The sequence below is a fragment of the Cyanistes caeruleus genome, chromosome 3 (assembly GCF_971803275.1).
Source record: "Cyanistes caeruleus chromosome 3, bCyaCae1.hap1.1, whole genome shotgun sequence".
Lineage (NCBI taxonomy): Eukaryota > Metazoa > Chordata > Aves > Passeriformes > Paridae > Cyanistes > Cyanistes caeruleus.
Genome location: NC_141703.1, coordinates 112,445,584 through 112,458,590, shown reverse-complemented (window position 1 = coordinate 112,458,590; position 13,007 = coordinate 112,445,584). Strand labels below are relative to the sequence as shown.

Genomic DNA, 13,007 nt, shown 5'->3' with positions numbered 1-13,007 from the left:
GCTGGAAATAGCTTGAACGTCTCACCTCTCCTGTCATCCTCACTGTGCTACAAGCAACAGGCAGGAAAAGTCACATTGCTATTGTGTTTAGGACACAAATTTCATTGCTAGCTTTCACCTCACTGAGCACGGTCATTCTTGGTTTTGTACAGTCAGGGTATAAACCCAGGCAGGAACAGATATCCACAGACAGTGCGGACTCTAGAATGAGTATTGGGACTTTGTGAAGCTGCAAAAATCCTGCTTGTTTTGATGTATGAGTTTTTGAAACAGTAAGGAAATGTTTCGTTTCATTCAGGATCTTCCTGAGGAAAGGTAGTCTCTTCTACCGTTGTCTTCCTGGCTGATGCATGGGAAAGAAACTGAGAAGGCAAAATTTTCTGTCTTTAATACAGGCATACTTGTATACTGATGGAAATGACTGCCTTACTTGATCTTCATTCAGTGCAAGGACTGGTGAAATTTCAGTACTTAGGCAGTGTGAGATAGGAAGACAGCACAGACACAGGCCAGAAATTCTCATTTGTGGAAACCCATTGCTGACAACTCTTGACAACACTGTCTGAATTTCCTCCTAGGGCTGGTACCAGAGTTCGGAATTTACATTTTGCTTATATTACTATATTATTTCTTGTTTTCCAGACCACTGCACATGCTGGCCAGCTTAAAACTGAAATACAGTCCCTGCCTTGGCAAGGGCAATGTTATCTGTGAAAATCACTCTGATACTTCATTTATGTGACTTCCTGGGGCTTGTGGGTGTTAGATTTGGATTTCAGTTGCTTAATTCCCCTTTGGGTTTGCATGGTTGAATCTGCAGAAAAGGTTACAGCTTACACAGTGCCCTGTGTGTATTTGCCAGTTCCACAAAGCACAAGGTAACTTGATTAAGGCAGGCACTTTTGACTTCCTGATGGTTTTTCAGTCCGGCACTCCAGAATTTTTATAAATGTTTTACAGAGGAAATATGGGTTCTTTCTGTCTGTTGTGGACATCATTATGACAAATGGAAACACAAGAGGAAAGGGTTTTTTTAATGTTAGATGTCTAATACTGTCAAAAGTAAATCAAAGGCATTTTTGAAATAGCAACACTAAGGATTGAACTTTCATTTTCTATAAGACTGCCATTTCATTAGACATTTGTTTTATAATTTTAATGACAAATACCAGTGTCTTTCACTGAATCATACAATAATTTCACCTCACAAAAGGCAACGCAAAAGGACACTCACACACTGAATAAGCTTGGGAGTGTTTTCAGGATTGTGCTCTGCATGTGAAATTCTTTTCCTAGTATTAATTACTTCTCAATAGTGTTCAATCATGGTATCTATTGCAATTCCATTGAACAGGGAGCCTATTACACAGTGGGAAGAACAAACTGCCATATGTGGGAAAGAGAACATTATACTGAGCCCAAATTATTTGAGACAATCATACAACTCAGCCACCTACATTCTTCAGGAACACAGACACAGATTTGCAGTGCTGTAAATTTCTAGTGTGAAAAATCTGCTCATTGAAAAAAAATAAATCTTCTGGTCTAAGGATTTGTACATAGTAGGAAACACAATTTCTCTTCTGAAAACAAACACCTCTCTAGTTTTAGTCTTCACACCTCTGCGAGTAGGAAGAGCCCTTTTCTGGAAAATTAAGCAAACATAGGCATATATAGAAATATTTGTATATCTACAAAATGAAGATGAAAATCTTTGATGAGCGTGGCACATGACAGGTGAAAATGTTCTCACTGTTAGGAGAGGAAGATTCTTGTTTGCCCAAAAGAAGTGATCATACTTATGCATTTAAAGGAAACTTCCCCACAAAGCCTTATTTCTGTGATTGAAAGGGTATCACAGCCCATGGTCTATCTTTAAGAGAGCTGAACTACCTAAAGTTTTTATAAGCACAGCAGGCCCAAACCTTGAGCTATTTATGTCAGTTTGACCTTGCCAGTCATTCGTCCCTGTGATAACTCCATCTGAATTCCTCAAGGAGCCATTTTTGTGGCTGCTGTCAGCATAGACATCTATAGATTATTTGCTTTCACCACATTCCAACAATTCTCGGCTTTTCCCATGACCCCATTTCCACTTGCACTTCCAAGATCATGACCTCCACTTTGGAAACAGCATTTGCTCCAAGATATACTCTGCCAACCCAATGCACAACCCAAAAAAATAAATGAGCTCTGTGTTGAGCATGACCAGGAAGAAGGGTTCTGAAATAACAGTCACAGCTCCAAAACCTTCCCCTATGGGGAAATGACCTGTGAAAAATCCAAGCTCTGTTCTGTCAGCTTTCTCAACAGCCCATATGTTATGCCATGAAGTTACAGGCTGATATTCCTTATGGGACACCCCCAAGTCTGAGTCTGCTACTTTGTGATGATGAACTCAAGGCCAGCTGTCTACATCAGAAGGTATGACAAAAATTGGTGGTGAAAGTTAGCCAGGTTCCTTCTCATTTCCTCAAGTAAGATATGCAGCAGTATTGCTGGTTTTAATTAAGTTTAGCCCATGAGGTAATGCTATTTCCCTAAAAAAGTGTCATTTATCATGTCCATCATTACCCTGAGAACTTCAAGTGAAGCTGTTATACCATAAGGCTTTTTATTTTTCATGGCAGTAAATCTCCCTTGTATTTGCAAAGTTTAGAAACAAACCTGTTTTTTTGTGATTTCAAAAATCACAAAAGTTTTCAAAATATTCTGAGCCATTCAAACCCAGAAGGTAACAGGGAGCTGTGTCAGACCTTTGTTTTCTAGTATGAATCTCAGAAGTTTGCTCTGAGGAGGCCCAAGTCCTCCCTGGCTCTAGTTATGCTTGTTAAAACTGGAGTGGTTCCATTCATGCCAGCTCAACAGAAATCAAAACCTGGCTTGAAGCCTTGGATCTTCATATTTCAGCTGCTCACAGCAGAAGAGGCCCATGGAAATTAGTTCTCTCAGCATGTGGTCTGGATGGAGTAATTCTACCACCAAAGCAATAAAAGACAAGAAAATGGCTGCTTTGAGCTGAAGTCAATGAGTTGAGCTGGCATTGTAACCAAAGCCATGGCAGGGACAATTTTCACTATCCCAGGTTGCTCCAAGCTCTGTCCAGCCTGGCCTTGGACACTTCCAGGAATCCAGGGGCAGCCACAGCTTCTCTGGCACCCTGTGCCAAGAACTCAACCTCACTGTAAAATATTTCCTCCTAAACCTCATCTAAACCTTGATTGCACATCAGTAAGTGATGACCCCAGTGCTAAAGAAGCCCTTGACCTAGAGCAGGAACAGAAGGGAGAATGAGCATTTTGATCCAAGCCAGCAAAAGCAGGTACTGTGGCAGGCAGCCTTCATTTTCTCAAAGGATCTTTTTCTAGTTTTGAGATGGACAAAGTGCCATTGTAATAACAGTTACTGGCCAACTCTTCTCTACTGACCTGGGAGATACATCTACAGAAAATTCTGGCAAAAGGTGATAAAACACACAGCTGTTTGCAGCTGTCCCAGCCCAGATTGGAAGGGCTACATAAATCAGGAGCACTGGTTGCCTCCTGACTCATTACAGAAAGGATGCACAAACTGTCTGAGTAGGCATCTGGCAACACCACAACTGAGTTTTTATGAGCAGCTTTGTAAATCATTGTCTTCAGCAATTACTTGGTCCTGTGAGTATAAGCAAAGTTATTTGCAACCAAAACATCTCAATTATCTGAAATGGGAATGGAGGGAGCTATCCATGAACTAAGAGAAAAATTTCTGTGGAAGTCATGAGCTGTCAACATCAGCAGGGGATTAAGATGTTCAGTGGACCAGACATGGAGACTTTTCCTTCTCCCACAGGTTGTTGCTATTAGTGAGAGCAGGGAAAATCTCAAGCCAATTCAGTCAATATTTCCTTTTAAATTTTATCACAAAAGTAGTTTTCAGGTAGGACAAGCTTTTTATGTGTCTTCTCACTGGGCCTGGAGACCTCAATGACTAGATCTGAGCTCAAGTAGACACTTCCTGTTATTAAAATAGTGGCCTTAGCTTAAAAAAATACTATAGTGACAAGACTTAGCATCTTTTGTGAAAATCAGAAAAGAATTTGTCTCTATACACCCAGCAAAGATATCCTGGGAAAGATTTCCAGCTCTCCAGGTGAATTTCTGTACTTCTAAACAGGAGCTGCTGAGTTCAGATTGTAAAGGGTCACAAATGGCAACAGAATGCAGGTGGATGTTTGAATTGGTGGTCAAATGCTCAGCTGGGCATTCTGGAGCTTTGCCTTCATCCTTCCTGATCTTCTGAAGAGCCCTGGAGAAAAGGGGAATCCAAAAAGTGGCACAGAAACACATCAGTTTTCCAAAGGAAAGGAAAGACAGTCAGGAGCCTACCACAGCAGGGAGGGCACTGAGGACACTCAGCTTTCTCTCCCTGTCTGGATCCCTGTTGAAGAGTCTTAATTCTATAATTTTTTATGTTTTCATCCCATTTTCCTGTTTCATTGCCAGTGTTACAGCAAGACCATTTCTGGTTCTGATAGTATGAAAATGAATCAAATCTCCTTCCATAGCTCATTTCTAATGGTGCATAGACTTCACAGAGACCCAAACCTGTATTTTCTTTTTGATTGTTTATATTACCTTTAGACTCAACTTTAAGTTTCCTGCCTTTCCAGTATTTTGTACCAGACAAAACTTCAGCTAAAATACCTTGTGTTTTATATACACATATATATAAATATATACGTAATGTATAGAGTAAAAATATGAAGGTATTCACAAACTCCTTGCAAGTTTTTGTGTTAAAAAGAAAAATTAGAAAAATTAGAGCAGATACTTTTTAATTAGCAACATTTGATGGTTGTTCTTAGCCAGATGAATTAACATGAGAAAAATCTAGATAATGTCAATATATTGCATCTCCTTTCAATTCTTATTCCCCCAAACTTCCTAAGAAGTCAGTGAAATATCCTCTGGAGTCAACTGGAATCTTTTTTTGGTATGTTTCTTAACAGCATACCTATCTCTATAAACAACAACAAAATTATTCACTGGAAAAGTTTAAAAGACACAGAAATGCCAGATATTAGCAACTTTAATATAGATATAATTATTGAGGACAGAAGCCTATAAATAAAGCATTGAAATAGAGAGGTGATCTTCATGAGATGTAATTTTACACATTATTTTTATGTGACCTTCAGCGATTTTCAACAGAAATGCTGCTCTGCGTGCTCAGGCTGTCCTAGGCTTAAAATCTTGGTGGTTTTGGGGTGCTGGAGGTGGGCAAAAAAAAATGGAGGTCTCTACAGGCACCATCACTTCTGCCCACATTCTAGACTCAAAAAATCTCACAAAATCTCTGTCATTGTGTCCTTTGGGCACAGGGTTCTGCACCCACCAGCATCACCCAGGGATGTTGCCTAAATGGAGAGAGCTAAGGATGACATAAGTTAGAAACATAGCTCAACAAAGTGGTTCTGCAGGAGAGTAACTCAGGTTTTCCTACTTCCTTGGCAATATCTGGGGGCTGTAATGTTAACTGCTTGGACATCTGCATCCTCAGAACAATTTATTCCTTTAGTAGCCAGCATAAACAGTTCTGTGCTGCTAGGAGCCAGAATATATCACTGCTCAACAAAGGCAACTGAATGCAAGGAAAGAACTCGATCTACTCTTAAATTTATTAATCTTGATTTTAATTCCTGGGAGAGAATGACTATTTTTTTTTTCTTACTTTCTTTACATGAAACTGGGAAGGACATTATTAAGGTCAGGAATTTCCTGAGCTTTGCCCATGGTGAGTGTTTTGAGGTTTATTATATGCACGCTTCCCCAGTGCTCCCATTTTTTATTGTTCTTAACCTCAAGCACAGCACCTGATAAAGGTTAAACCCTGCAGGTTGTAGCATGGTGCCAGCAGTGACACAGAGCCCACACCCCAGATGTCATATCTCCCTCAGAGGACACAGAGGAAGGAAGGAAAGGAAGGTGCCAAACTGCCTACATGATTCTGTTTCAATTAGCAAGACTCCTTGCCAGCTGTGTGGAACTGGAACAAGCAAAGCATGAGGAATATGCTTTGCCTGTAACTCTGAGCTGCTCTCTAATTGCTATGACAAGTGAATAAAGCTGAATCAATTGAAATTTTTTTTTTTTTCCAGGTAAGAAAGAGAGAGAATAAGGGCAATTTAAATATCTAAATATTTAGAAGTCCTCCTGCTTCATGCTGCAAAAGATCACTACATATATCACAAATTTATTTGTGGTGCTCTGTATGAGTCACATGCTCTGGAACAAAGTAGTATTCCCATGAAAAATGTGGGGATGGGATAGAGAAACTATTAGAGTAACTAGGAGTTACCCTCTCTTAATTCCTGGCCACTCATCTTCTGAAAGGCACCTCTGACTCATAAGGGAAATGTTGGGATGCTAGAAAAGAACCCAGTCAATTCTGATACCACGATTTCTTGTTTGTACCAGCAGCAATGTCCCCCACATGCCAAGGGAGTAAGGGATTCTGAGTTGGAAAGACAGAACAGGCCTGTTTTACCAGGGAAATGTGTGGCCAGTTTTTCAGGAATTAATACACTAAGGACTCTTGTAAATCTTTTGTCATTTTTTCACTCGTACAAAGGCAGGCTCATCTTGGCTAAGCAGCTGTGCTTTGCTAGGGAAGTGCAACTCATATATTCCATAGCAGTACCAAAAAATGGAAAAAACAGTGAATGGTTTTCTCATTTATTGTATTCGTGTGCTTCTTTCTATTTTATTTACCTGTGTCCACTGAAGTACATTTTGTACACAGCCTGGAGAACGTAATGCCAGGGGGCTGTGCCATCAGCTGAGGCATGCTGGGGACACAGCACTCCTCTGACCTTAACAACATGTTAGTGCCATGTTGGTAAATTGCCACTAAAAATAAAACAGCCATGAAATCTGTGGATGTGATTCACCTTATTCAGTTTAAAGGCAAACCATTGTTGCTGGAGAAGGGTTTGAATAAAACTCAGTGATCAGTCCTTCACTGTTCATATTCTACTCACACAAAATAGTGGGAAGAACAAGCGCAGGGGAGGTGTGTGATGGGAACCACCAAGTAAATAATTTGTTGTGAGTGCTGCATGACTGCAGACCCCATCTTGGCTGTGTTTGTTCCAGTCTGAAGCCACAGTAACTCCTTTGTGATTTATGGGGGAGCAGCAGCAGACAAGTGTTCCCATCACCAGTCCAAGTGCCAAGATCATACATAAAGACTCTTTGATGGCTCAGGTCTCACTTGCTAAGCTTCACTACACTGAACTATTGAATAAAAGAAACCTAAAACCAAAACAGTAAAAAGGGAAGGTTTGGCCATGAACTTCTCAAAGCAATTTTAAGGAAAACACATTAAAGGGACTGCTAGTTCACAGATCAGCTGTGCAATGATTTTTATTCCAAATCTGTGAAAGTGGATATTTTCCTTGTAAGCAGGATTCATTTTCCATAACCAAATTTCTTAGTGCCACCTGTTCTGGAGAAGGATCTGACATTTTTAAATAAAACCAAGGCTGCCAATACACATTTGAGTTTACTATAAATTTGTTCCTGACAGGTTTTTCAAAGGCCTCACACCAAAGGAGCACTGAGTTCTCTGCAATGTTATTTAAAATTAGCAAATGCTTTCTGAAATGTGCAACTTTTATTTTACAGTATTTAGTCATACATACCTGAGCTCTTACGTACACTTCAGATCAAGTAGAAGATAGACATAATCATAATTAACTTCCAGTTTAAGAATCTTAACCCCACTAAAATAGCTTAATAAGGTCTCATTTTGACAAGAATTAGGCCTGAGATTTTTAAACTTTTGTAATATACTCAGTGTACTTACATGTGAAAAATACACACAGCCTAAATTGATTTGATTTATTGTCTGTTCTCAAAATTGCTTACAGTTCTGTCCTTTTGCTACTACTTTGGTCACCATATTTATCCACTCCATTTTTTGAGTCACTTCTGTGAGCTGTACACAAAAGTCTGACTTACTCATACCTGTAAGGGAAGGCAAATATTTTCAAAACTAGATCTCTATTTTACTCGTTTAGCTCTTTATAATTTTATTTTTGGTTTTAATTTTTTTTCTACCATGCTTGGTCTGATAGTACTGCTAAGCAGCAAGCCATGCTGCTTGGAAAAGACTTTCCATAAGAGTGTGAAGCAATGTCAATATAGGGAGAGAGTAAAACCCATGGTGAGATAGCTCAGAAGGAAACAGGCAAAATTCCTGTGTTCTCTTTGAAGATGAATCCACTAACAAAATAAGCTTAATTAGTATTCACATATTTTAGGGAAATTAGAAATTATACATAGTGCTGGCTGATTGGGCTCTTAAATTCTTCCAGAATAATACACATGAGATGTTCTACATCACAGCACAGCAATACTCTGCTGAGAGTTTTAAAAGGACTTGCAAACCACAGGATACTGAGGATGGTAGTAACACAAAACATGAGCTGCCAATGCACGTTTCTGTGGGGTCTCCTGTGGTGCCAAGGAACTGTCATCAGTGCACCAGGCCTGACTGGGGACGTGTTACAGCTGATACCTCTGTGGTTCACGCTGTATGTGGGCCAGAAATTATTTTTCCAGAGCTATCAGTGAAAAATAAAGATGAGCTGAAGTGGGAGAAAGCTTCTGCCTGTCCACTTTCCTCCTCCACATGGTTCTTGTTTGCCTTGTACAGTGATGAGGGTGGCTGGGAAAAGGACAAGCTGGTGGCTACAGCAGACAATAACCCTTGGAGAGACCTCCATTGATGGGTCTTCCTCAGCTCTCCTGCCATCTTCAGGCACATCCTTGTGTCTCTCTCCATCTCATCCTTGTATCCACTGCTCTAGAAAAATGCAGGCTGATTGCAGCAGTTCATGGGCCTGTGGGAGAGGGATACCAAATCTATCAGTGTCATCTCATCTTTGAAATATTTATTCTCACATTGGTCTGTCATTTCCACAGCCCAATGGATCACACTGAAAGCCAAAAAGTAAATGCCATAGATAAGGATAAGATTTCTTCTTATTTAAAAAACTATTTAAAAACTCTCATAGTGCTATTAAAAACTATGCAAAGGGGCTTAAAAAGGAGGGGGAACTAAGAATCCTTCTACACACAGCATCATTGTAACAGAATTGGTCAAAACAGATGATCATATGTGCAACTTCCATGAGGAGACTGTATTGGAAAAAAAGCCTGGCTATAGGCAAATGAGCAACAGGAAAGAAAAACATAAACTGATTATTTTAAGATGTAAGATTTGCAGGATCATGTTCACATCCCACATACTTTTTCCTTTTGTTTGCTTAGTTTTGCCAGAGGTTTTTTGTTTTGTTTTTTTTTCCCTGTAAATTGTCTGGCAATGACGTCACTTAAAAATCCTGTCCTTTCTCTCATGCAATGTCATATTACATTGTCATGTAGCTTCCTTAACCAGGCAAGTTAAACCTCATATACATTTATATAAAATTCTTGTAAATTCAGGCAGGTGGATTAGTTAGAAACATTTTTTTTTCAATTTTTAATTATGTAGAACAACAAAATAATGATAAATGTTCTTCCTTTTTTTTTTTTTTTTTTAATTCCAGAATGAGAGCAAAAAAGCACCTGGTAAATGTGCTCTAATGAAATACAGATTATTTTGTGCACTGCATAACCTGGAAGCCACTAGTTTAGGGACATTACTATTTAAGCAGCGGTTTTGAATAGCTGGATTGGAATGCTTGGAAAACAACAATAAAAAGTAATGCAAGCTATGTAGATTATGGTAAAATGGGAGACTAAAGCCTCATGCTTAAATTTTACCTACAAGGGAGGCCAGGAAGCAATTTTTCTCCTAATTCCACTGCCTAATTGAGTAAGTAGACAGTGGGTCTGATCTAAACCCTGCTGCTGCTAATGAAGCACTTTGCATTTATTTTCCTGAGCTCTGACTCAAGCCAGAGTCACAGTCAGAGAGCTGCTCATCTTCCTTTTGGATACATGGAAAATTTTCATTGCTGGAAGCAACAAGGCAGACAACAGCACAGTTTGATCAGCAATCAGGCTAGAAAAGAAAAATGCAAACTATTCTTGCAAACTCAACCCCTGAAGTTCCCAGCCACTGCAGATGTTCAAAGTATGAGCACACATTTGTGATCCCTGAGCTTCTTGGCTGCTGAATGCAGAGAAGACTGCTGACTTACTTAGGGATCCTTTCCTCTCCATAAAGCTTGGCTTCCTGAGCCTGGCTCCACGTGAAAAAGAGAGCTCAGATATTTTTTAAGCTCTATTTTTAAAGCTAAATTTCTTTAATTGAGAGGATGGGCTGGAGGGAAATTGTGTGTTCTCTCAGCAGAGGTGCCAAGACTGTCATTCATCAGGCAGACTTTCTCAAGCCAGTTCTCCTCTCTATCTGCAGGTTGTGGGAGGTCATGGATTCATCTGGGTGCTGCAGAGGAGATCAAAGAAGAAACCAGATTCAGTGCTGGCTGATGTGATGCATTCACCTGCAGATGCTCCCACTTCCAATACCCATGGCTGCCACTGTCCTGAAATGCAGATATCAGCTAGAGAGATAAATACATTTTATTCTTAAAATATAAGGTCATAATTGAGGTTTGTGAGTTGGATTTTTTCCTTAGTCTCTGCACAAAATGCCCAACAGCTAATAAATATTTCCTATCAGCTGGGAACCTCTGAGTGGGAACAATCATCACAAAAAAAGCATTGCAAAATCTTCCATCACCCTTCTGCACTGTTCCAGTGAAAATAAAGGAAGAGCAGAAAAGGGATATTCCTTATTTCAGTGTGATCAAAATTGTTGAATGCCTATCTGAGACTGTACAAATTACTTCAATTTTATATTTTGAAACTGTCACAAGTCAAACCTAGATGCTGAATTAATTAATGATGCCTGTAAGAATGACTCCTCCTTCAGCTTTATTTTACTTTGCCATGTGCCTTCCCAGGATCTTTAAGGGGAGCACAGTTGTACTTTATACCTAGGAACTGCAGAGCGAGTTGGAACTGAGTGACCTCCAAAGCACAAGTCCTTAAGTTAAATAAAACTGAAATAATTCAGCATAGCAGTTGGGGTTTCACATTGGTCATTGCTGCTTTTTGGGGCAAGAAAGTGTCTCTGTCTCAGCAGTCCTTTGATTATTTTGGGACAAATTTCCGTGCCAAATGCTCCTTTCAAGTTTTCTGTTAATGCATAATCTGCGTCACACTTAATGACTTTTTACATCAAGTGTATTTGGTTCTCAGGAATAAGTTAAGAAGCTGTCCATTTTGGGAAAACAGTAAGGCAGATTTATAATGGCCTTTATTTTGTGTCAATATTTACAGAAATGTCTTATTAATGTAAAAGAAAAAAACAACACTGATTGAAAAAACAGTTTCTATCCATTAATATTCACTACAAAGTTTTCCAGCTGATTGTACAGGAGTCTGCACATGATCTAGCATGGTTTTAATTATTTATACATAGATGTAAGCATTTAGGAAAAAGCAATCTCTTATAGGCAATGCGATTGGTTTGATTTAACTTTGCATCTTGCAGGGCTCTAACATTCTCTCTAAAATCTTTGTTCCTGCCTGAGGAGCAGAAGAGAAGTGCCAGGGTTTCAAAGTGGCCCATGATGGATCTGTGACATGATCAACCCCAGCACTGGTAAGGATGGTGAGGCCATGACTCCACTCTTGCTCATCTGCTTCATGTGATGCTTGCAAGCTCCAGAGAAAAATCAACCAATTTAAAAAAATGTTTCAGTCTGCAGCCACAGAACAAGCCTGCAAGAAGGATTCTGAGAAACAAATGGTCAGCAGAGTTTCATGCTAGACAGGGACAGACACAGCCACCTGCAGCTACCTGAATGGACACAACTGTGTTGTCTTCTGCCAGACTTACAAACTGTTTTCTCTATTAATTTCTCAATTTAACAGCATTAGCAAGGACTGAATTAGCTCTTGGGTTGATTTTCTTTATTAAAGCAAAAATCTCTCATAAAAGAGACTTGTTTATTTCAGGGTAGGAGCCTTCTTGGGAGATAGCAGAGAAAATCTGGTTTCAGTCACACCAGCATAATTTTGGGGTGTGCTCACACTTTGGGGCAAGCAGGAAACACTTGAGTCAGTGGGCATCTGTGGGAATCTGCAGGGACTGGGGAACAGAATTGTACAGGGCTTGCAGCAGAGCTGTCCCTCAATGGAAGGTGTCACCCTGGGGAGACGGGTGAGTGTGGGTGAGACCTGGAAACCTGACCACAATTTTCATCTTGTCCTGAGCTGACAGGCTGACATGAGACAGCTGAAAAAGATGTTGAGATATCTGAAAGATAAAGGGAACAGGAGTGAGGTGGAAACAAAAAAAAAGCCAATAAGCCAGAATTTTCCAACTTATATTTTATCTTCTTTGTTCATACAATAATGCAATGCCATTAGAGAAAAGGGTTAAAAGTGACAATAATCATCCTTTCATGTCAGACTCTAAACATCCACTTCCTTTGGAAATGAACCAGGAACACAAGATAGAAGTACTCTAAGCAACCATCTATACAATCAGATACATGATCTGCTCATGAGCTAAGAGGACCTGCCTTCTGATGAAACTTTGTTGGAATAAAGATTACATCCTAATGCTTAATTTATAGTACGTCATCCATTTATTTGGGTTGGTTTAGTTTGGTTTGTTTTGCTTCGTTTTTTTACAAGTGCCTACAGATATTATTTCATGTCTCTTTCCTTGTGTACACATGCTCGTCAGAGAAACACATCAGCTCTAAGATGGACAGAGCAACTTAAGAACTATTTAATTTGTAAATTTAAGGTAACTACAATTTATAGCTTAGCTTAACATACAGGTGGTAGTTCAAATGGGAGGATCCCTGTGAGTTTACTGGAACATCAAAAGTCAGCAACACTTAAAAACCCTGTGGCTTTCCCTCAGCTCCTTCTCTGATACCAGCAGTACTACAGATGATAGTGGGTACTGAAGTATTACACTCCATAACAACTGCT

The 13,007-nt window shown here is 39.6% G+C and overlaps 1 long non-coding RNA gene across 1 annotated transcript; it reads left to right on the top strand.

Annotated features, from left to right (window-relative positions):
• Window positions 1–5,701: 5,701 nt before the first annotated feature.
• LOC147654449 (uncharacterized) lies at window positions 5,702–12,647 on the top strand. Its single transcript, XR_015285247.1, has 4 exons — window positions 5,702–5,775; window positions 5,878–6,139; window positions 10,408–11,661; window positions 11,761–12,647. It is a non-coding gene; the product is annotated as an uncharacterized LOC147654449 (long non-coding RNA).
• The last annotated feature ends 360 nt before the right edge of the window (window positions 12,648–13,007 follow it).